General features: G+C 38.1%; 1 long non-coding RNA gene across 5 annotated transcripts in view; it reads left to right on the top strand.

The window, feature by feature from the left end:
• LOC105856005 (uncharacterized) overlaps positions 1 to 24,688 on the top strand; it is a 132,221-nt gene that overhangs the window by 45,133 nt on the left and 62,400 nt on the right. For 2 of the 5 annotated variants that reach the window (XR_012922090.1, XR_012922092.1), the window contains exons 2-5: positions 2,303 to 2,386; positions 21,453 to 22,323; positions 22,781 to 22,981; positions 24,553 to 24,648. This is a non-coding gene — a long non-coding RNA (uncharacterized LOC105856005). The remainder of the gene's footprint in view (positions 1 to 2,302; positions 2,387 to 21,452; positions 22,324 to 22,780; positions 22,982 to 24,552; positions 24,649 to 24,688) is intronic. The other 3 variants (XR_012922091.1, XR_012922093.1, XR_012922094.1) reach the window with 3 other exon arrangements.

The following is a 24,688-nucleotide window of genomic DNA, read 5'->3' as shown; positions in this document are numbered from 1 at the left end:
AACTTGACCAACTGAAATCAGTTGTGAGGTTCCTTTCTAACTACCCTTTCTAACAATTTGTAGGAATTCTATATTTATATTTGGGGCTGCCCAGTGGGAGCTTTTGAACATTGGCAAGCATTGCTTGGCACTAAGCTATATTAGGAAAATATAGAAAAAAAATCCTTATTAAAATCTGGTCATATACTAAGTTTAGATTATTAAAAATATGTTTAGTAACCCTTCATAATTCACTTAGGACTAACCAGTAAATAGCCCTTAGCTATTCCTAAAAATAGAATTAATGGAATTAAACTATATTTTAAATTCTGTTCACAGACTACCAGATTATACTTTGCAACTGTCAAATGTTTTCCTGTCTACCTATTGGGTAGGCATCTGGTTCATGGATTCACAAGAACAAATCATGGATTCAATCCATAGTTATATTGTAAACTTGATTCTGTCCTGTGGCCACTGCTATCCCTTTTACCATGGTCAGCTATGGCAGATAGGCTCCTGAAGAAGCTTAAGCAGCAGTATAAGTAGTTGGGTAAGCATGAAAATATATCCCAGTGATGAGTGGCAGGTCAGTAGCATCATGTTTTGTTAAGGGAAGTTCATAATCCAAGAGAGAAGGGCAGTGGAGGTTGCTTTTCAGCCTTCCTAGGGGTTATATGAGGTCACTGGCAATTATTTACATGAGGGTTTAGTTTTGCAATTGCTTGGGTAATACCAGAAATAGCAGTCTAAAAGAATAAACTAGATGTTTAATTAGGAGTGGGAAGTTCCTTGTCTGATCCATTGGTGGTTTGGATCCTTATCACTGTCTTCACCAGGCTCTTCAAAAAATTGTGAAATGAAATACAAATAGTCACCAACCTGTGAGCACGGCTGGAGAAGAGCCGTCAAGAATGATTTCTCAGCAGCATAGCAAGACTCACTCACTACAGTGTGCTCTAATTATGTTTTCTTTTTTAGATATTCGATAGATTTTTTTAATAGTTTTTTGGGGAGCAAGTTTCACATTCACAGCAAAATTGATGGAAGGCATGGAGATTTCTGATATGTCTTTATCCCCACACATGGATACCCTCTTCCATTAGCAACATCCTCCACCAGAGCGTCCATTTGTTATAGCCGGTGGGCCTACATTGATACACCCTGATCACCCAGAGTCCATAGGTCTCACTCTTGGGGTTCTGTGGGTTTGGAAAAATGTATAGTAACATTGTATGCACCATTATAATATTATACGGAGTAGTTTAACTGTCTTAAAAATCCTCTATGCTCCACCTATTCATCCCGCCCTCTCCCCTAACTCTTGGAAACCACTGATCTTTTTACTATCTCTATAGTTTCATATTTTCCAGAATGTCATATAGTTGGAATCACAAAGCATTAATAAGTAGTCTGTGCAGACTGGCTTCTTTTACTTAGTAATATGCATTTAAAGTTTCCTCCATGTCATTTCATGGCTTGATAGCTCATTTCTTGTTAGTGCTGAATAATATTCCATTGTACCACAGTTTATTTATCCATTCACCTACTAAGGGATATCTTTGTAGCTTCCAAGGTTGGACTGTTGTAAATAAAGCTACTATAAACATCCATGTGCATGTTTTTACGTGGACACACATTTTCAGTTCCTTTGGGTAAATGCCAAGGAGTACAATTGCTGGATCTCATGGTAAAAATATGTTTAATTTTGTAAGAAACTGCCAAACTGTCTTCCAAAGTGGCTGCACCATTTTGCATTTCCACCAGCAATGAATGAGAGAGTTCCTGTTGCTCCACATCCTTGCCCATATTTGGTGGTGTCAGTGTTCTGGATATTGGTCATTCTGTTAAGTGTGTGTATATCTTTTTGTTATTTTAATTTGCATTTCTCTGATGACATGGAATATTGAGCATCATTTCATATGCTTATTTGCCATTTGTTTATCTTCTTGGGTGAAATATTTGTTAAGGTCTTTAGAACATTTTTAAAATCAGGTACTTTTCTCTTCTTTTTGTAGATAGGGTCTTGCTCTGTTGCCCAGGCTAGAGTGCAGTGGCGTCATCACAGCTCACTGTATGATGCTGACAAACAGTGGTGAGAAAGGACATCTTACCTTGTTCCCGATCCTAGTGGGAAAGCTTCTAATTTATCACCATTAAGTATGATGTTAGCTGCAGATTTTCTGTAGATATTCTTTTTCAAGTTGAAGAAGTTCTTCTTTATTCCTAATTTACTGAGAGTTTTTATCCTGAATGGGTGTTGAATTTTGTCAAATGCTTTATCTGCATCTATTAATATTATCATGTGATTTTCCTTCCTTAGCTTCTTGATATGATGGATTACAATAACTGATTTTGGAATGTTAAACCAGCCTTGCATACCTGGGATCACTCCCGCTTGGTCATGGTGAGTAATTCTTTTTATACATTAGTGGATTTGATTTGCTAATATTTTATTGAGAATTTTTGCATTTATGTTCATGAGAGATGTTGGTCTATAGTTTTCTTGTAATGGTTTTGTCTGGTTTTTGTATTAAGGTGATACTGGCCTCAAAGAATGAGTTAGGAAGTGTTTCATCGGCTTCTGTCTTCTGAAAGAGATTATAGAGTATTGGTATATCTTCCTTAAATGTTTGGTAAAGTTCACTTGTGAATCCATCTGGGTCTGGGCTTTCTTTTTTGAAAGGTTACTAATTATTGATTCAATTTCCTTAATAGATATGGGCCTAATCAGCTTGTATGTTTCTTTTTTTTACAGATTGTGTCTTTCAAGGAATTGGTCTATTTCACCTGGGTTACAAAATTTGTGGGTGTAGAGTTATTCATAGTAGTCTCTTATGATCTTTTAAATGTTCATGATCTCATTAGTGATATCCTTTCTTTTATTTATTATATTAATTATTTGTATCCTCTTTTATTTTTCCTTAGGCTGGCTAGAGACTTATTGATCTTATTTATCTTTTTAGAGAACCAGCTTTTGGTTCTGTTGATTTTCTTTATTGGTTTTCTGAATTTTTGCTTTAATTTTTATTATTTCTTTTCTTCCACTTCCTTTGGATTTAATTTGAACTTCTTTTTCTAGTTTCCTTAGGTGAAAACTTAGATGATTGATTTTTGGGACTTTTCTAATATGTGCATGCAGTGCTATAAATTTCCTCCTAAAAACTACTTTCACTGCATCTCAATAAATGATAAATTGTGTTTTAATTTTTATTTAGGTCAAATATTTAAAATTTTTCTTGTGATCACTTTTTTGATCTTAGTGTTATTTAGAAGTATGTTGTTTAATCTCCAAGTATTTGGAGGATTTTCCAGCTATCTTTCTGCTATTGATTTCTAGTTTAATTTTATCATGGTCTGAGAGGAGACATCGTATGACTTCTGTTCTTTTAAATTTATTGAACTGTGTTTTATGGCCTAGAATGTGGTCTATCTTAGCAAATGTTCCATGTGAGATTGACAGGAGTGTACATTCTGCTGTCGCTGGATGAAGTAGTCTATAGATGCCCATTATATCCAGTTAATTGACGGTATTGTTGAGTTCAACTACACCCTTACTGATTTTGTTCCTGTTGGATCTTTCCCTTTCTGCTATAGTGGCATTGAAGTCTTCAACTATAATAATGAATTTTTCTATTTCTCCTTGAAATTTCATCAGTTTTTGTCTCACATATTTTGGCACTCTGTTGTTAGGTGCTGCATACACTTAAGGATTGATATGTCCTTTTGGAGAATTGACCTCTTTATCATTATGTAATGCCCTCTTTATCCTTAATAGCATTCTTTGTTCTGAAGTCTGCTCTGTCTGAAATTGATATAGTTAATATTGCTTTCTTTTGGTTAGCGTTTGCATGTTATATCTTTCTCTGTCCATTTACTTAATTACTTTAATCTATATATGTCTTTATATTTAAAGTGAGATCTTTTTGTAGAAAACACATTGTTGGTCCTTGTTTTTCAATCCACTCTGATAATCTTTGTCTTTCAGTTGGTACATTTAGACCATAAACATTCAAAGTGATTATTAATGGGTGTAAAAATATAGTTAGATAATTAGATAGAATAACAATATTTGATAGCACAACAAAGTGACTATACTCAACAATAAGTTAGGGTATACTTTAAAATAACTAAAAGAGTGGAATTGGAATGTTCCTAACACAAAGAAATGACAAATGCCTTAGGTGATAGATTACCCTAATTTGATTAATTTATACTGTATGCCTGTATCAAAACATCACATATATTATATAAAAATATACAACTATTATGTACCCATAATAATTTAAAAAAATAAAAAAATCCCTCCAAAGCAAACAAAAGACAGTGATTATTGACATATTGATAGTTGTATTAATATCTACAATTTATTACTATTTTTTATTTTTCTCCTTATCTTTATTCCTAGTTTTATCTTCCATACTTTTTCTGCCTTTTGTGGGTTTTAATTGAGCATTTTAAGTGATTCCATATTCTCTCCTTTCTTAGCATATCAGTTACAGTTCTTTTTTTTAAGTTTTTTTTTTAACGATTACCCTAGATTTGCTAAATGCATTGACAAACAGTCCAGGTCTACTTTCAAATAACACTATACTGCCTAATCGTAGTCTGAGTGAGTACCTTATAATAAATAATCCTACTTCTTCTCATCCATCCATTGTATCATTGGTGTCATTCATTTCACTTATACTTAAGTATATATAAGTTCATGTGTGTTTGTGTATATACACACATAAGCATAAATAAATACTCTATTGCTATTATTTTGAACAAACTATTAGCTGTTAGATCAATTGAAGATAAGAAGAAGAAGTTTTTATTTTACCTTTACTTATTCTTTCTCTGATGCTGTTCATTTCTTTATGTAGATCTAAGTTTCAAAGTATGTCAATCTCCTTCTTTCTAAAGAAGTTATTTATTTTTTTTGAGGCACCTCCATACTGTTTTCCAAAATGGCTGTACTAATTTATATTCCCACCAACAGTGTACCAGACTATCCTTGAAAATAGAATTACTGTATGATGCAGTAATCTCACTTCTGGGTTTATATCCAAAGGAATTGAAAGAGGTATTTCTGCACTCCCATGTTCATTTCAGCATTATTCACAACAGCCAAGATATGGAAGTAGCCTAAGTGTCCATCAACAGATGAATGGATTAAAAAATGTGGTATATACAGACAATAGAATACTACACAGCTTTTAAAAAGAAGGAAATTCTGTCATTTACAAAACGTGGATGGAACCTGGAGGATGTTATCCTAACTGAAATAAGCCAGGCACAGAAAGACAAATAACTACATGATCTCACTTGTATGTGAAATATAAAACAATTGCTGTGGTAGAAGCAGACAGTAAAAAAGTGATTTCCAGAGGCTGAGGGGAGTGGGAAGGATGGGAAAGGGACGATGTTGATTAAAGTGTTACAAGGTCTCAGTTAGATTGGAGGAATAAGTTCCTATTGCACTGCATGGTGATCACAGTTAGTAATAATGGATTGTGTATTTCAAAAATTGCAAAACAAATTTTTAACAGTCTCACCACACAAAAAAATGATAAGTTGGTGAGGCAATGGATACATTAACTAGCTTGACTGAATCTTTCTATGATGTATACATAGATCAAAACATTACATTTCATTTCATAAATGCATACAATTATTTGTGGATTAAAAATACATTTTTTAAAATAATTTTTTAAAAATTTTAAAAAGAACTTATTTGAACATTTCTTGCAAGGCCAGTATACTGGCAACAGATTCCCTCAATTTTTGTTTGAGAAAGTATTTATATCTCCTTCACTTTTGAAGTATAATCCCACAGGGTACAGAATTCTAGATTGGTGTCTTTTCTCTTAACAACTGAAATATTTCACTCTACTTTCTTCTTGTTTGCATGGTTTCAAAGAAAAGTCAGATGTAATTCTTACCTTTGCTTTCCTCTATAGGAAATGTCACTCTTCTCCCCCAACTTTGGCTTCTTTCAGAATTTTTTCTTGATCTTTGATTTTCTGTGATTTGAAAGTAATATGCCTACCTTAAATTTTTTTTTTTTTTTGCATTTATCCTACTTGGTGTTTTCTGAGTTTCCTAGATTTGTGGTTTGGTACTTGATATTAATTTGGGGGAAATTCTCAGTCATTATTGCTTCAAATATATTTTTTATATTCTTTTCTTTGTTCTCCATCTGGTATTCTTTTTATGTGTATGTTCCACATTATGTAGTTGTCCTGCATTTCTTGGATATTCTGTTTTTATTTTTTCCTGTCTTTTTTCTCTTTGCTTTTCAGTTTTGGAGGTTTCTGTTGAGATATCCGTATGCTCAGAGATTCTTTCTTCAGGTGTGTTGTTTACTAATGAGCCCATCAAAGATATTCTTCATTTCTGTTATGCTGTTTTTGGTCTCTAACATCTTTGTATTTCTTTCTTAGGATGTTCATCTCTCTGCTTATATTGGTCATCTATTCTTGCATGCTATCTACTTTACCATCAAAGCCCTTAGTTGTTTCAAATACTCAGTCTGATAATTTCAACATTCCTGCTGTATCTGAGTCTGATTCTGATGCTAGCCCTGTCACTTCAATTTGTGTTTTTTTGCCTTTTAGTATGCCTTGTAATTTTTTTTTTTTCTGATAGCTAGACATGGTATTCTGGATAAAATGCTATATACAGGCCTCTAGTCATGGGGGAAGGGGGAGCATTGTATAGTTCTGTGATTAGGTTTCCCCTTCTCAATGAGTCCATGTCTCTGGCCTGTGAACTTTACAAGTGCTTCTCTGACCTCCCCCCACCCCCAGCTTAGGTGAGACAGGGTGGTTGAAGAGACTGAAATCCAGTATTTCTTTTCCCTCAGGTCAGTTAGGCTCTGGTTAAATAGTTTCTCCTGATATTCCTAAGTGGTTCCTTTTCCCTTCCTCTTGCTGGAAGCATGATCGCATTTTCCTCTGATATTCACTGTGAGAACCTGGTAGAGCTCCAGGAGGTGAAACCATAAAAGTGTGGGACATCCCCCCTTCGTGGGTGTCCCTGGAGTTGTTAACTCTCACACTTATCCACACTGAGCCTCCAGCAATTCGTCAATTACAGTTTGGGTTTCCTCCTCTAGCACTGGTCCCTGTGGAGGTGTCTGCTCCTGAGTCCCTGCTCTGGCAAGTGGTGTTCTCTGTATCCAATTTTGGGGGCAGCAATTTGCCCTGTGATCTCACTTCTCTCACAGATTTAAGAAGAGTTGCTCGTTTTTCAGTTTGTTCAGCTTTCTGGTTGCTCGGTAGGAGTAGCAACTGCTAAGCTCCGTATATGTGGGGCCAGAGTCCAAAAGTCTCTGGTAGATTTTTAAAGATTATTATGGATGGTTCTTGCACAAAACACTCCACAGTAAAATCTGTTCTTTTCTTTCTTCTGATGCTTTGTTGGCAACCCCGCTTTGGCCTATGAGGATTTTGGCAGTGCTCCCTCACTTAGTTCTTCCTTTCCTGTTTCTTTATTTCTCTGGCTCTGCTTCTGCCTGGAGATCTCTCACCTTTGCTGTTCACCCTCCCTCCATTAATTTTTTTATTATTCTTCATGTCCATGAAGACACCTTGCAAACCCACCCTCGCTTCTATCAAGACCCAGTGAGAATGAGCTGTCCATACCCATCTTATTCTCTGGGTCAGAAATGACTCTAGATAAGGTATTATTGAAAAGAAAATAAGATATAAAAGAATGTATTTGCCAGTTTACAGTTCTTGTTTATCTTGTTTGGTTTATCAAACAACATATGATTTTTTGTTAGAAAAGAAATGTCTGTCTATTGTAGGAAGTTTGGCAAAAGAAAGGAATCTAATAAATAAAAACATAATTACTATAATCCCACTACTCATGGGTTACCCCTGTTAATATGTTGCTGTATTTTTTCTGTCTTTTTCATACATTTATTAAGTACACATACACTTGTACACAATTAATTTATCTATTAAAAATTTATACTAACAGTCCATACATACAGAGCATTTACTAGATACTATGCCAAGCATTTCAGGCACATTGTTTCATTTAATCTTCTCTATAGCCTTATTTGGTATGACCTATGTTTTTCCCATGCTAGAGGTGATAAAATGGGGCCCAGAGAATGAAGTTGCTTTACCAAAATAAGTAAGGATAAAAATCCAAGCAGACGAGAGTCCACAGTATTAATCCTATGCTAATTTGATCACCATATTGTTTTTATTAATATTGAGTTTTACTACTTAAATTGAATATATTAGTGATTAGAGGATCAATTCTTTAAAACCTAATGAATTATTAGCTTTTGAACAAATAATTTAATGTATATTAATTATGATTCAAAATATTTTAATTTCTTTACAGAGGACCTTTCTTGCCTACATTAAATGGGGCAGAGAATTATTACCCATGAGAAACACCAAAAACTAAACTTTGTCCTTGTTATTATCCTTGTTTCTCATTCCTTCTTTACTGGTCAAAAAAAAAATCTGATGAATTTTTCATGTGAGAAAGGAAGTAGGAGAAATCTCATGAACCCACAAAGGATTCATGTGCAATACATGAGTGGATTAATAAAATGTGGTGTATATATATATATATAGATATATAGAGATATATATCATGGAGTACTACTCAGCCACATAAAACAATGGTCATCTAGCACCTATTGTTTTATCCTGGATGGAGCTACAGCCCATTCTACTAAGTGAAAAATCACAAGAATGGAAAAACAAGCACCGCATGTGCTCACCATCAAATTGGTACTAATTGATCAACACTTATGTGTACATATGGAAGTAACATTCACTGGGGACAGGTCAGGTGGGAGAGACGAGGAGAGGATGGGCAGATCATACCTAATGGGCGTGGTACACATGATCTGGAAGGGACATGCTTATAGCTCTGACTTGGGCAGTACAAATGCAATATGTTTGTATCAAACATATTTTTTTGTTTGTACCAAACATATTTTTTATTTGTACCAAATGTTTGTACCCCCTAAAAGATTTGTAATAAAAGAAAAATTCTCCCTTCGCTGCCTCCTTCTGACACTCTGGCAGAGTAATCTTCGCACACTAATGGATACTAAATCCATTGCTTGCTTTCTCATTCTACTCTCCTAATTTCCTTCCAATGGCATTAATCATGAAATGGGCAGAAGTTATAGTTCTCAGCCAATTTAGCAATATTTGACGAAATTATAATTTCCCTTGTAGTTCAGGGAGGATTAAATATGTAAAAACATATTATTGTTTGTTCTGCATGCCACATGTTCTCAGTAGATAGTGTATATTTTTGTAATATCAGTGACTTATGTCTCTTAAAATAATACTCTACCAGAGTATTATCAGAGGTTCTACCACATCCCCATCTAAAAATATTTTTTGTGAGAAAATGTTTATCTGTGATCATTATACATGTACACTTTTATAATCTGCTTTTCCATGTAATGTTTTAGTGACTTATACATTTTAAAGAGCTGCATAATTCTTGATATCTTAGCTATATTTACATTGTTTATGAGCATATAATTTGCATCTATCTTGTGGATGAGCTGCAGAGGGAACTGTTCCAGAATTTCTTCAAACTACTGTGATTTGTTTCCTGGATTTCCTGTAAAATGTCAACACTGCTGCTTTTTACTAAGAAAGTAGAGTAAATAAGGATCCCAAAGGGTATTTTTGCAGAGCCTGATTTCAAATGCTGAATAGCAAGTTTTAATTTAGAAGCATAAGATTTTATACTGTAAGGGATATGAGATATTAAGGTAAAATTATTCATTTCAACCCCTACATTTTATGGATGAGGCAACTAAGATTATGGTTTGCCCAAGGTCCCCATGTAGAAGTGAAGTGTCCTGCCTATGAACAACCAAGTCGTCTATAATATCTTAGAGCAGAGGGCATTGATTTACTGTACTATTCCTCACAGTTTTTTGGATTTAGAGAAACTCTATGGAAGATTGAATACTAATCTATATCCATAGTCTCTGAAATGGAGTTTCTCACCTCCTCTTCCCTCCCACCTTCCACAACTTTTACAACCAGGAGTATGTAAGACCACCCAATAGTCAAAATTTTGAACTACTTTTAGACTTACAAAAAAATTGCAAAAATAATACAGAGTTTCAAATATGTCCCTGTCCCAGGATACTCCACTGTTAACATCTTACATACCATAGTATAAATATCACAACCGGGAAATTAATTGGTACAGTACAAGAAACTAAAGACTCCATTTGAACTTCACTTCGAAGCATCTCATTCATGTCTCTTTGTTCTTGTTGTTGGTCCCACTATTCCATTCAGGGTTCCATATTGCAGTTAGTTGTCATTTGTCTCTGGTCTCCTGCCATCTGCAACAGCTCCTCAGTCTTTCCTTGTGTTTCATGACTTTGACACCCTGAACAGTACTGATCCATTATTTTGCTACACATTTCTTAATTCAGGCCTATCTGGAATCTTCCCATGACCAGACTGAGGTTATACATCCCCATCAAGAGCACCACAGAATGGTGCCTCATCCTTTCAGGTGCATCAAATCATGGCATTGATGATGTCAACATGTATTATTATTGGTGATGTTGGTGTGGATCACCTGGCCAAAAAGGTCACCACTAGACTTTTCCATTATACAGTTATTTTCTTAATGGCCAAAGATGGAACAATCTGAGCAATAGAATATATAATAGTAGTACTGGATTGTAACCCATAAAATAATATAAATGTCCATGAATTCATAGTAATATAAATACATAATTCGGTTAAATAGGTATAGTCGATTCTCATTATTCATGATAGTTACATTCTATAAAGTCACTGTGAATACCGAATCAGCAAATACTGAACCATTTCTCCTAGTGGAAATACAGGTTGATGTTTCTGTGAGCCACTGGTTAACGAATCAAGACATAATCTTGCTTCATGCGTATCTCTACTTAAAAATGCATTTTGTTGATTCATTAACACTGAACTCACAGACAACATCACCATAACTCATGCCTGAGTATAGCTTTTCTAACACATATTTTCTCTGTAAGACACATCACAGCTTTATTGCATTTAGGAACACTAGACAGAACTTCAGTGTGATGCTTGGGACCATTTTAAACAGCAAAATGACTAACAAAAGGCACAAAAAATGTGAAAAATATGGCACTAGCTAGACAACAAAAAGGACACTTGTTTATAGGATGAAAGCTGAAACAAGAAGGTAGAGTGTGACCTTATTCAACCTCAGCTGGGACATGCACATTGGGTACTCAGATTTTTTTGCTGCCTGTACATATCCATGAATGACCAAGAAAGTGCCATGATTATTGATTGGGCAGTTACAAATAAATTTTAGCAAACAGGTGAATTCTCAAATACGTAATCCATGAAAATGAAGATCAATTGTTTATGGAGAAGTGGCAGCTTTTTTTTTTTTTTTGCAGTAGAATTTCAATTACTAAATGTGAAAAGAATGAGAGACATAGAAAGTTGACACCAGGCACCCTCCACAGAGATCACTGTTGCAGATGGAGCCCCCAAAGAATTCTAGACACAGTGGGCAAAGGTTTCAGGAACAAAGAGATTTGCATGGTTTCAAAGTATCTTCCCCTAAGGTATTTCTTGACTACAGGGAGAAAGATAGTAAATTTATGTTTATTTTAAATTTACAAATGCACAACTTTTTTTTTTTTTTTTTTTTTAGTATTTATCATTAGAAAATGTTGACTAACAAATAGAGATAAATAGGTAGCATATGCTCAAACTCTTGATAATAAGGGGCCTCCCTGTATTTTTTATTGCATTTTCTTATCTGGATAATTAGCTAGTGTTCAGTCAAAGCTGTTAATTTATGTGTAATGGGAGAAAAGACAAGCCACTACTTCATCAAGGGTAGACTTGGGACTCTTAAGGACCACTGCCTCTGTGAGATCATCGCAGGCAGGGGTAAGAGAGGTAAGCACTTGTTCTTTTTTATTTTTTTTTATTTCAGCATATTATGGGGGTACAGATTTTAAGGTTTCAATAAATGCACATTTCCCCCCTCCCCCCAAAAGTCTGAGTCTCCATCATGACCATCCCCCAGATGGTGCACATCTCACTCATTATGTATGTATATACCCGCCCCCCTCCCCCATCCCACCTGCCCAATACCCTATTACTGTAGCACCTATGTGTCCACTTAGGTGCTACTCAGTTAATACCAGTTTGCTGGAGAATGTATCTGGTGCTTGTTTTTCTTACCTGTTCCACTATGGCTATTTGAATAGACTATCTGTTATCTTCATATCTCCAATGACAAACACATTGACTCACACATAGTGGGCACTCAGTAAACATTAATTAGAAATAGAATGGCAGGAGATGGAATAGGACAGGATCCAAGATAAATACCCTGGGACTGTTAGGCAACCCCTGTCCATAGTTTTTCACAGATGAGTTTTTGTTCTTGCCATATTTCTGGATGCTAATGTTTATCTCCTGCCCATGATGAAAACAAGCATGTCCTTTGTGATGTTAAAAGGTACATGGAAATGAAGACAGGGCTTTTTAAGTACATTTGGTTCAAAGGACTTTTCTTATTCCACATGTCTTAGTTCAGATGTGAACTTAAGTGCCTTATTCGCGTACGTGCGTGCCTTTATCCTGATAATGGTAGTACTGTTGTCGCTAGAGGCAAAACAGATTTATGGCAGCATTTGTAGGAAATTTTATGAAGCAACTTGTCTGAAAAAGCTTCCAGTGCCAGGGTTGGTTCTGAGCATTTGTGGTTTCAGGTTGAACCCAATGTATTAGTCAGGGTAGCTAACTGATGTAACAAGAAGTTCCCGAATTCCAGAGGCTTAACATGATACTCATTTTCTTGCTCATGAACAGTGCAATGCAGGTGTTCCTGGTCCAGCATATTTCACCTGGCCAGTGTTTCAGGGTTCGGGCATCTTCCATTTAGTGGCTCTATCTTCTGCCAGGTGCTCAGAGTCCTCTCCCTTCAGCTGGTAGCTTTTTAATTAATTAATTTATTTATTATGTTAGGGTATTACGGGGGTACAAGTGTTAAGGTTACATATATTGCCCATGCCCCCACTCCCCCCTCAAGTAAGAGCTTCAAGCACGCCAGGTTCCAGAAGTGGTTTTTTGCCTTCTGCCCACACTCTCTTGGATGTAAATGGATCCCATTTCCACACCCAAATGCAAGGCATAGTGGGAACTGTTGTCCTATGTTGTGTGCCCAGGAGACAAAAAGAGACATTGTTTGGTGAACAACTAGCCAGTCTCTGTCTCCCCAACTCAGCCTGGCATCTCTCCTCTGAACTCTCATGCCAGTTGTTTTTCTTATTCTTCTTAAAAACATTTAACACTTTCTTCATTGTATTCATTCATTAAAAGCCATAAATACTATAATAGGCTCCCACAACAAACCAGTTGATGGGAATTGTAGAGAAAAATCAGGTGCAGGGCCCACACTGGAATACAATCTAGTTAAACCTTGTTTAGCTGTCATGGTATTTGGAAGTCATGAAATACTTACTTTTAATTCTATCATCCAAACAGAAAATAATATTATTGCATGACTCCTATCCCACAAAATAAGTTCTTAAGCTACTCAGGTGCCCAAGATTTTTCCCAAATAATTATTTGCTGCTCATTCAGTTATTCATATTTTGCCTTTTTATAGTCTTGCTGGAAATAAGCAGAGGCAGATATCCAAGATTTTTTAAAAATGCATAAAGAAAAAACTTTAAATTGTCTCCCTAAATTTACTATCCTTGAACATTTGGAGAAGGTTATTTATTCAGTCTTGTTAGAAAATTAGAGAATTGAGAACCACTGGTTTTGTTTTCACTTATTTATAGACATGGTCCTCCTTTCTGTTAGTGTGGAAGCAATTCAAATTTAGGGACTTTGTCCAACAAAATATTTTTTCTACTTCCTTCCACACTCAATCCTTATTCACCTAACTCACCAAATCATCTTTTACAGAAAATATTTTTAAATCTATTTATTGTGGAATATGTTGAAAATATGGGAAAAAATTAGAAATGTTCACGATCCTACTTCCCATAGATAAATCTTATTAAGATGATATATGCATTTTCAGTCTTTCTCTGTGTGTGTGACTACAGTATATGTAACCTTTTATAAAAAAGGGATCATATTAAACATACAGTTATAAATTTAAAAAATTCATTTATTAACATATCCATTCTTATATTGGTCTTTTTACTAGCATTCCATTTTGAGCTTATTAGGAATAAATAAATCAATAGATTAAAAAGCAGTGCCTATAAGAAATTGACATTTGTATATAAAATGGGATAACAGAGGAAATAATGTAGAATTGAGGAGAGTAGCTAAGGGCATTTTGGTTCTGAAACAGAGGATAGCATGGTGAGGCAGTGCTCAGACCTGGGTTTAAATTCAAAGTCAACATAACAATCATAATCATGATGTAGATTATTTTGTATGAACAAAATAGTTATATTTGGGTCAACAGTTCAAATGGACAGCAATGCTCATTCAAAGGAATGGAGATTTAGTGAACTCTAAAAATGCATTTATGTCACTTCTTTGTGATGCAAATGCAACATCAATACCCATATATCCCGGATTTACAACTTACTAACTTCAACCCATATGGCCTAGGTTTCCTTATTTGTAAATGGGCACAATACTAGTATCCACCCCATAGGGTTGTTGGGAGAATTAAATGAATTAATACATATAAAGTACCTGGTATATAATAAATGCTCGATAACTGTTAGCTATTATGAAACTGTGTATGAATTGAAAAACAGTAGCTACCATTCTCTCTATCTAAGTAGGCTTTACATCAGTAGTTCTCAACTGGGAGTGATTTCCTGCCCTAGCCCGTAGGGGACATTTGGCAATGTCAGAAGGGACATTTTTGGTTGTCCCAATGGGTGGTGATAGGGAGTTGCCACTAGCATCTCCTGGATAGAGGCCAGGGGTGCTGCTGAACATCCTATGATGCACAGGACAGCTCTCCCCTCAACACAGAATTATCCTGCCCCAAATACCAATAGCGCTGAGGACCCCTGCTTTAAAGGAATGTGTATTCTGTTGCTGTCATAGATGGAGGGGGGAATTGCTATCAAAGTCATAATTAGGAAGCAACCTCTCTGATCATCAATCTACATGTCTGAGAAAGAGGTTAATAGTACCCAATTTACCTGGTTTTTGTAGAGATTAAATGAAAGATTGTATTTATCTGTTTTGTAAACATTATGTACTGTGCAAGTATAGGTTTGTTCTAAATCTGTTTTCTTCAATCCTTTAATTTTTTTTTCATTATTGCTCCACTAAGCAGACTTTTTAGACTTTTTTTTAAATGCCTTCTCCCGTGAAATGTTAATATCACAGGTATGCTACATATCTCTTTGTGCAGTTGGATAGGTTGAGGTTTGGAGGGCCACAAATCACTGTGATAGCTAAGATATTTTTTTTTTTACTTCCCCAGAAACAATTTTTGCACCTTTGAGGAAATATTGTCACTGTTGAGAATGCACATTCTAAATAAAAGGGAGTGAATTCTAATAGTAAAAAGTGGTTTTTAAAATAATGCTTAAATTACCTATTAAACTAAATGTAGCTTAATATCCCACGTTCTGCATTGGGGATCATATGAGCAATAGCAAACAGAAATGATGCTATTGATTTAAAGTGCTACAGGCATTTAAAATGGACAGCAATGCTCATTCAAAGGAATGGAGATTTATTGAACCCTAAAAATGCAAAAATAAAGTCTGGTGGAGGCCAAAAATTGAAAGGGAGACAAAAGCGTTCTAGAGAGGCAGCTAATCTGAATGTAAGCTTATCATAAAAAGGAAACAAAAGTTTGAGGGGATAAAAGATGGAAGGGCAATTGTGCTGGATAAGGCAGCTGAAGGGAATAATGAACTTTTCTTTTTTGTAGGTCAAAGTTACTACATTAACTAGGTATCTTTTTATTGCTTTGTTTGAAAAGGAAAGATTAAACAGAACTAAATCTGCAAAGCGAGAGGCATGTCACGCACTGGAGAAAATTGGGACTGTGCAGCCTGCAGGTTAACTACCTGGTAAACAAGCCACAGTCTGGAAGGGAGCTTTGTGTTGCTGGCCTGTTTGTATCTGTTGCCTTTGTTTTTGTCCCTTACTCCTCCCAGCTTGGGTTTATAAATCCTCCGCTGAAGGCTCCTGTCTGAGTTTTCAGCCTCATCTGTTATCACAGCCTCTGCAGACACTGTTCTCATGCCAGCTCAACCTCCCGACCTCTCAGCGGTTCTTGCCAGTTCCCACTTTTTTACTTTCGCTCATAACCAATACTTCTATTTGGACTAACTTCTCAGACCTTCATTTGCTACCTTGATACCCTTTATTCCTTTTGATTCCAACTTCCCCACACTGACAATGAGGAGGTAAGAAGGAGCCTCACTTTACAGGTGCGTTTACAGTCACTGCTGGGTTTTACTTTCCTTGCAGGTAGAATTCTTTGCACTTACTTTTGTATCAAGGAGCCAAGGCTGGCCCTAGAGCATGGTTGGTGCTTACTACACCTGCAGTAAAGCAAAGGAGGTATTGTTTCCCTCCTTCTCCTTGTGGGGTGCCTGCCAGATTCACAACAATTCTCCCTTCTCTGGAAACTCAGAATTGATGTTGGCTAGTTCTTCCTTGAAATGTCACACCTGTCCACCCCAGCTATAGTTGACTATAGCTAGTAGGCTAAATCCCCATCCTTGAGACACTGAGGCACTCAGGGTCGGTCTTTGTGGCTAAACTCAGGGCATATAAACACAGGAGCTGTCATCGTGCCATCTTATGGATTGAAGACTGGAGAAAGCCAGCCTTCCAGGATGAGACTATAGCCACCATACAGAGAAGAGCAGACAGAACACGGAGAGAGAATCCTGAGGGATTCCAACCTATTCCTAAGTCTTGGTTGCATTTCTGCATTTGACTCCACGAGATAGCCTAATATGCTCATAATAAAATCCCTTTAGTGGTAAAATTGGTTCAAGTTGGTTTCAGTGATTCATAACTAAAAATCTTCCATCACTACATCAAACTTTCAGATTTCCCATTTCAGGAAAATGATGCTAGGCAGAAAAAATATGTAAGAGGGAGAGATCAAACTGACTTTAAAAATTATAAACAGAAATCAATTGGGAATCTTACAGTATTAAAAATAGATTTGGGGGGATTGATGGAGTAATGAGGAGGGGCTCTGTGCATTGTTAGTTCTGAAGAAACAGGGCATTTTTCCTTCAAGATGAAGTAGCAAAATATTATGAAGAGAGCAAAATATTAATAACAAGTGCCTAAGAACCATAGACAACAACCAACGAAAAAGCATAGGAACTCGTTAAAATGGGATACATAAGAAACGTAGAGTCATTTATTCCTCAATACTTCCTGTGGCCAGAGCCTGTGTGTTTCCCACCTGCTGGGCTCTCTGGTCTGTCTTCGTCCACCCCCACCTCAGCTGCCATGGTTTCTCCCGAGAGCTCCGGCAGTGGCCTTCCGGAAGCAGACTGCTGTCCTTGCCGTGCTGTAACTACCGTAATTTTCTAAAATTCTTAACTGATCCCGTTACCCTTTCCAGGTAAAACTTTTAGTGGCTTCCTTCACTCTTCCCTAGAATGGCCCCCAAAATGCAGCCCTTTTCCAGCTGTCTAGCCTCATCTTGTACCCCATGCCCCTCCCTGTGTTCCTAACAAGGGCTTCTCCTTGGGCCTTGCCTGGCCATGCTCGCTCTGCTGTGGGTCTTTTACACACATCGTCCCTCTCCTGGAACATTCGTTTCTGCTTCCTTTACCCAGCTTTCCTTGGCCTCTCAGACTGGACCAATAACTCCTGGTACTGCCTCTGTTCCCATCCTTTTGACCATTTGTTATTGTAGCAGCTTTGCTTTTACTCCCCCGCCCCTTGGTATTTGCTCCTCTTGTCTATTCTTCTAGAATGTGAGCTCCACAGGGCAGGAAATCTCTGCTTCAGCCTATTGTTTCTGGTCATAGCACCTAACAGAATGCCTAGCAGGGCATCCACAGATACTTGTTGAATGGATAAATGTGGGGAAAGATAACAGAAGTAAAAAGCAAGCAAACAAACGGAAAATAAGCAGCCTCCAACTTTCATATACTTTTTCAAAGATAGGGTGTATAATTCAGCTGTTTGTAGCTCATGGTTTCTCTTAGGTACCAGGCTCCTCATGAACAATACTATTAATAATGCTAAAATCCCTTTTACAAATAGGGGTATATGGTTATTGGTAAATAAAATATAATTAGTGTTAGTAGTACTCCTAGGCCAGCCCACAAAGGCCTGGTTAACCCATAGTGTCTCTAAAAAAGGGGTTTTAAGCTCTAGAAATCTACTAAGCCACTATGAGCCTTGAGAAGGACTTGGGGGATATAGAGGGAAAGAGGCTTGCGGTGACTAGCAGCTCTCAGAGCTCCACAGATGTGAGCGTCAGAGGCATGTTCTAAGGTCTGCAATTCTGGTAGTGAGCATGGGACAGGGCAGAGTGACGGTGATGAGGGGGGAGACTTGAGGACCACTTGGAGGAGCAAGGTGCTCCTGAGCCAGGTGCTATGGCTGGCAGGGGGAAGACCTTTTCCTTCTCCTCTGCCTATGTCCCTTTGAAGGTACATGCACTGAAGTAGAAAACACAACCTGCCTTGCTGGAGAAAGACCTTTCTTTCATCTCCAGGGGTCCTCGAACTTTTTAAGCACGGGGCCAGTTCACTGTCCCTCAGACCGTTGGAGAGGGCGCACTGTGGGCCCGAGATGAGTCGGCTGCTAAGCAGGACAGGCAGCTGCGGCAAAAACACCCGGTGGGCCGGATAAATGTCCTAGGTGGGACATGTGGCCCGCCGGCCATAGTTTGAGGATGCCTGAATTCTAGACTATAGAGGTAGCTCTGCCGTGGTGCAAAAATTTCTGTATAAACATCCCATGCCAAGAGGAAAAAGAAGAAAGAAAATTCCAAAAGCAGAAGGATTAGTAGAGAAGCCCCCCTGTAGCAAGAGAGGAAAAGCCTTTTGTGGAGATGGTGCCACACATTGATCACTGGAGAGACGGGTGTCTGGCCCTTAGAGCATGAAAAGGAAGGAAGGGAGAAAAGAGACAATGCAGGCTGCTTGCCTCAGTGAGGGACACAATCAGTTCTGCTATCAGTGACTCAGTTTTCTCACAAATATTCCCAGAGCATACCTCTCGAAGGGCCAGTTGCTTCTGTTAAAACTTTATAGAGAACATCAGTTTTATTTTTTATTTTTATTGAGTCAGAGTCTCGCTTTGTTGCCCAGGCTAGAGTGAGTGCCGTGGTGTCAGCCTAGCTCACAGCAACCTCAAACTCCTGGGCTCAAGCAATCCTACTGCCTCAGCCTCCCGAGTAGCTGGGACTACAGGCATGCGCCACCATGCCCGGCTAATTTTTTCTATATATATTAGTTGGCCAATTAATTTCTTTCTATTTATAGTAGAGACAGGGTCTCGCTCTTGCTCAGGCTGGTTTTGAACTCCTGACCTGGAGCAACCCACCTGCCTCGGCCTCCCAGAGAGCTAGGATTATAGGCATGAGCCACCACGCCCGGCCCAGAACATCAGTTTTATTTTAGAGAGAATAGTCTGGCTGTAAAATTAAGTAAAATGTAATATCCAACATCAACAATTCTGTTGCCATGAGTTGTTTTCATGAAATGAGAGAGTACAGAGTACTCTGAAAAAAACTTTGTTTAAAATTCCAACAGATGATTATAAATGATTATAAAAAGAGCAGATCCTGAAGTCATGCTCATGACATCAACTTTGTATAAGCAACTTAATAATACTTGAGAATGTAACCTGTTTATTGTATTTTAAAGTGAAACTGAGTATGAGGTAATTTTTTTTTCCATAATTGGATTCTTTAGGAGCATTTAGCATTCAGGCATAAGGCAAAAAACATTTCAAGAAGCAACTTCTGCCTCTGTCTCCTGGTTCCTGCCCCCACCCATACCCCTGGAATAAACATATTCTGGTATTCTGAGCACTAGATCAGTATTTCTTCACTTGAATAGTCCTATATATATATATTTTTTTTTCTTTTAGGTATACTCTATAAAGTATAATAGAAGTCTGTTATTTTTAGAGATGTTTTTGTAAAAGCATTTCAGCCACTCTCATTTTACTCTGAAAGTGATCACCTGTGTATAGTACAGTTAAGATAAGAAAATTAAAGTTATTTTTCTCAAGTGAAAAAAAGAATCCAACAAAGAGGATTGCTCGAAATTAAATTCAGCGTTCTTTCCAAAGAGTTTGGCAAATACCATCCATATAGTGAGAAGCGTAGGAATTCTGATAACACATTTTTCAAGAATTCATCTCCACCTTCCCTTTCACTCAGGAGGGGGCCTCTTAGTGTGACTATTGGATGTAACCAGTGAACCGAACACTTGAAACCAATTTGCTGGCTTGAGAAGAGGTTATTGATTCTCACAGCATGTACATACTTGGAAAATTTCATTGTTTAACTCCACATGGATGGTTCTTGCCTCGCACTACTTTAAGTTGGGCAGACCGAGTGAGGTGTGTGGACCCTCCTTGCTTTATTGAAGTCTTCAAAGGAGGTAAAAATGTTTAACAGGTCTGGATGTTGCCTTGTGTGAAAAATTCTGTATGTGCTTCTCAGAAAGTCTGGTTAGGTGAGGAATTTTATTTTATTTTTTTTAAGCATGCACTTTATTTTGAGGGAGGATGTTGAGAGAGAAATTCCCGTGCATTTTGTAGAGTACCAAGAAGACAATGGTAGTAATGGATAAAACACTACATCTTGTGCATTTGTATTATTTCTTTTTACTAAATAGTAAAAGTTCAACTGAATGATTAATATTTAACTCTTTGGGAGGGTGAAAATGAACAAAAATTCAACACATTAGAGGTCAAAATCGTTTCTGGGTGTTGTTTAAGAATATATGTAAGGTCGTGACTATTTCTCTTCAGCTGCTGGAAATGTGGACCCCACCCCACTCTGACCCCTCACCTCTCCACTTTATCTCTGTGAATATTACTATTGGCCAAAGGAAGGTTCCTTTCAGCAGAAAGTCTGCCATTTTGAACTGATTCGAGCAGCCTTGTTAACAGGCGGACATGATTCATTTTTCCTAATCACCATTCATAAGACGATCATTATGATCAAGTCTGCTGATAAATCCATAGCCACAGGGGAGGGCTTTAGTTTGTGACAAGGAAAGTTTCTCACTGCTTAATGTGGAGAAACATCTCTGCCCCTTACCTGTGCAGGTTTATGGTGGGAGACAGGCCCTATGGGCATTTATTGACTTGAACTGAAGGGTCTTTCTAATACAGAGAGTTATGTTTTAGAAATGAAAACTGCTTAGGATCTCCCCTGGGATGGGTAATTCATGGAGGAAGGAATCAAGTTAATATTTTTCTCAAACATCTGCATCTTTGGCTTTGATTTTTTTTCTTCTAAACTGACAAGTTTTCTCTCTGTTTCAGGCCCCCTGGTTGATACAGAAGACTATCATAGGAATCACAGAGGGCAACCGAAACCAAAGAAATGACTCCAGCATTTAGTCAAAGGCATGCCTGCCTCAAGGGACAAGGAGGAACAGGAACCTCAACAAACAGGGCAAGAGAGAAGCCACAAGAGGACAGGTGGCAGCATGAGAAATGTTTCATTCCCTGTTGTGGTCATTAGCATGTGGGGCTTGTGACACACAGAGCCCCAATTTAAGGATCTTGTGTTATAATTTTTCAAAGACTGTGCAGCAGGTGTACCAGCCATAGAACTAACACAAATACATTGTGATTTCTAAAGTATTATATACTTTGGAGATTAGAGGCTTGGGGATCCTTCTGCTGAGTTTCTTGAGGAAACATTCCCGAGAGTCAGCAGCAACGCTAAGGCTGAGGCAGCCTGCAAGAGGTAAGATTCGTCATCTTTGGGTAGCAGGGTCACCTTGAGATTTAGCCTCCGGCCCAGTCTAGAGCAGATCACCTGGAACTGAAATTTTTAAACACAAGAATAGGGAGTATAGTAATTACCATGAAGGACAATGTGGACTAATGTCTCTCTTTGCTCAAGAGATGAAGTGAATTTAAAGGGGTGGGGAGAACACTGTGGCTGGATGATATTTTCAATATATCGATTGACTTTCCCCCTCTGGCAGCTCCTGTTGCCTCTACCTCTCCCCCTCACTCCATTCAGGCATACTTTGTTGTATTAGGAAAAAAGAAGTTTCACCAGAGGGCAAGAAGAAAAGGCTTTTGATTTTCACAAGTCAAGACTCGGAGGGCACTTGGCATGGAAACCCTAGCCTGAGTTGGAGCAAGCTTGTAGCCCCTGGTGGGACCTGAAGTTTTCCAGGTGTGTCTGTGGGGCAGGGAAGGAAGGGAGCTGTTATATGCCTGTTAGGAGCTGAGGAGGAGGGGAGGGAAGGGGGAGGAGAGGGATGCAGAGAGAGCTCTTAGGCAGGGGTAGCCCCTCTGTCCTGTGAGAGAGGGACTCCACACCCTGGTCCCCAGAAGTAAAGGCGGTGGATGGCAGAAGCTGAAGATGGGCTGGGGTTGCTGTCACTTCCAAGTAGAGCCCAAGGAGACTGCAAAATCCCGGAACAGAAATGGTTGAGTGGTGTCCAGGGGACAGATGAGCCAGCCTCGAGGACTTGAGTGCACCCCAGCACCACTTGTAAGTGTTAGAAGGATTCTTCTGTGCTCGAAAGTGCCACCCCAGTAGTAACAACAACAAAAAATAAAAACCCACAGAATTTTCTGGTGCTCCTGTGGCCTGACAGCAGTCTAATAAAGTCTCTTATGTTAACAAGGGGCTTGGCAACGGCTGAGAGGAAGTGTGCCACACCTGAAGGAGTCTTGTGTTGGGGAACAGCTGGACAGCAAAGACCCATGAGGAACAAGAACATCTCAGCCAAGAGTGGTGCAGACACAACATCACACAGAGAATGGGATGACCTCCCGAGCCCTGTTGCCCTGCTACAATGTGAGCCGCCTGGAACCCAGAGGAAAGAGTAAGGATGCAGAATTGAGTGGAATTAAGGCTCTAACACTGAAGATAGGCTCAATATAGGCAAGTCATTATGGACATTATGGAAAAAGAATTATATTTCTTATATAATTAACCTAGTTGATTGAAATCTGAACTCAAAAGTAAAATCATTCACTCACTCAATCAGTAAATTAAAAAAAAAAAAAAATCAGGCCTACCTGACAAAACTATTTAGCTCCACCTTGCTGGAATTTAGGAGAATTTCATACATCCTAATACCAATCTTGACCATTGCTAGGTAGCTAGATTATGTGCAGCCTCTCAGGTTCACATGTGTAGCTCAGTGTTGCTTAATAAGTGCCAACTATGTGGCTGGCACTATCCTAGGAATATTAACCATTTTAACTCAATCCTTGAAACAACATCTGTGAGAATAGATATTCTTTCCATTTTCCTGGTAAGTAAGTTAAGGCTCAACAAAGTGAAATCTAAGAGAATCCTAAGCATTTCCTTCATGAAGGTTGCTTCCCCATTTTGGTGAATAATGCCCTACTCTTCCTTCCTTCTTCTCCCAACAGTCTCTTCCTTTTCTCTGTGTGTTCCTACACTGTCCCACCCCTATGCCTTTCTTTGTCCTACTGCCACTACTCTGGATTCCACTCCTCTTCCCTGTCTTCTGACATCTCCCCCAGGTTCCAAGGCACAATTCAAATCTCACCTGTTCCCAGACACTTTGCAACCTCTCAGCTATTGTTATCCCGTCCATCTTCATGTTCCTTTAGCACCTCACACATTCATTGCAGACCTTTATCAAAGTCAGTATTGCAGGACTTTGGTTACAGTAGTGTCAGCTGCTGGGTTGGAAACCCCAGAAGAGTTCCTTCTTGTGCATCCCCAGTACCTACCATGAATTTAGCATCCTGGGCTGCCAGGTATTTTGGTGGCTACTATATAATAAAACCTTAACACATATTTGTCAAACTTAATTAAAATTCTTGAACACATAGTGAAATGTGAGACAGATGCTTAAAAGAATGTTTAATTGCCCATGTCTTTGATTCCCTTACTTTTCTTCTTTTTCCCCAATTTATTTCAAATTATTTTCAAATATACCAAACAGTTTAAAGAATTGTTCAGTGAGCACTGTATAACCACAACCACCTAGCTTCTATTATATCCTTTCTATTATATTTATGTTATTATATCTGTCCCTCTATCCATCCCTTTATCCATCCATCCATCAACACATAATATTTTTTCCTCAGTGCCTTTCGAATATGTCCAATGTTTGAGAGACCTTTGACTTTGGCATCAGATCTGAGATTAATTCCTTGACTTAGCCCCTATTCGCTGTGTGTTCTGGAGGGTGTTGTTTTTCAACTGAGTCTGTTTTCCCTTTATAAAATGTGGGTGGACAATGTTGTCTACTTTAAAAGTCATGGTGGGGATTAAATGTGATAATGTATGTAAAGGGTCTGGCACATAATGTGTGTTCAACACACGGTAGCAAGACAAAAAGGAGAGCATAAATATTTATTTCAGTCATCAGCACTGATTTGCAATTACTTATGCTTCTGGTGTTCTTTCTTTCAGCCTCTTCTTTAGGCCCAGAAGGAAAAGAAATTCACAGGAGACAATCAGTCTTAGACTCTTCCTTGGTTATGAACAAGAGGCTCCTAGATCTAAGAGGTGAGCAAGAGGTGATCTGGGTTTTGGTGTGGGTACTGCA

Source organism: Microcebus murinus, chromosome 12, assembly GCF_040939455.1.
Source record: "Microcebus murinus isolate Inina chromosome 12, M.murinus_Inina_mat1.0, whole genome shotgun sequence".
NCBI classification, from domain to species: Eukaryota; Metazoa; Chordata; class Mammalia; order Primates; family Cheirogaleidae; genus Microcebus; species Microcebus murinus.
The sequence above is the reverse complement of the archived record's forward strand: the minus strand, read 5'-3'. Positions and strand labels throughout refer to the sequence as shown.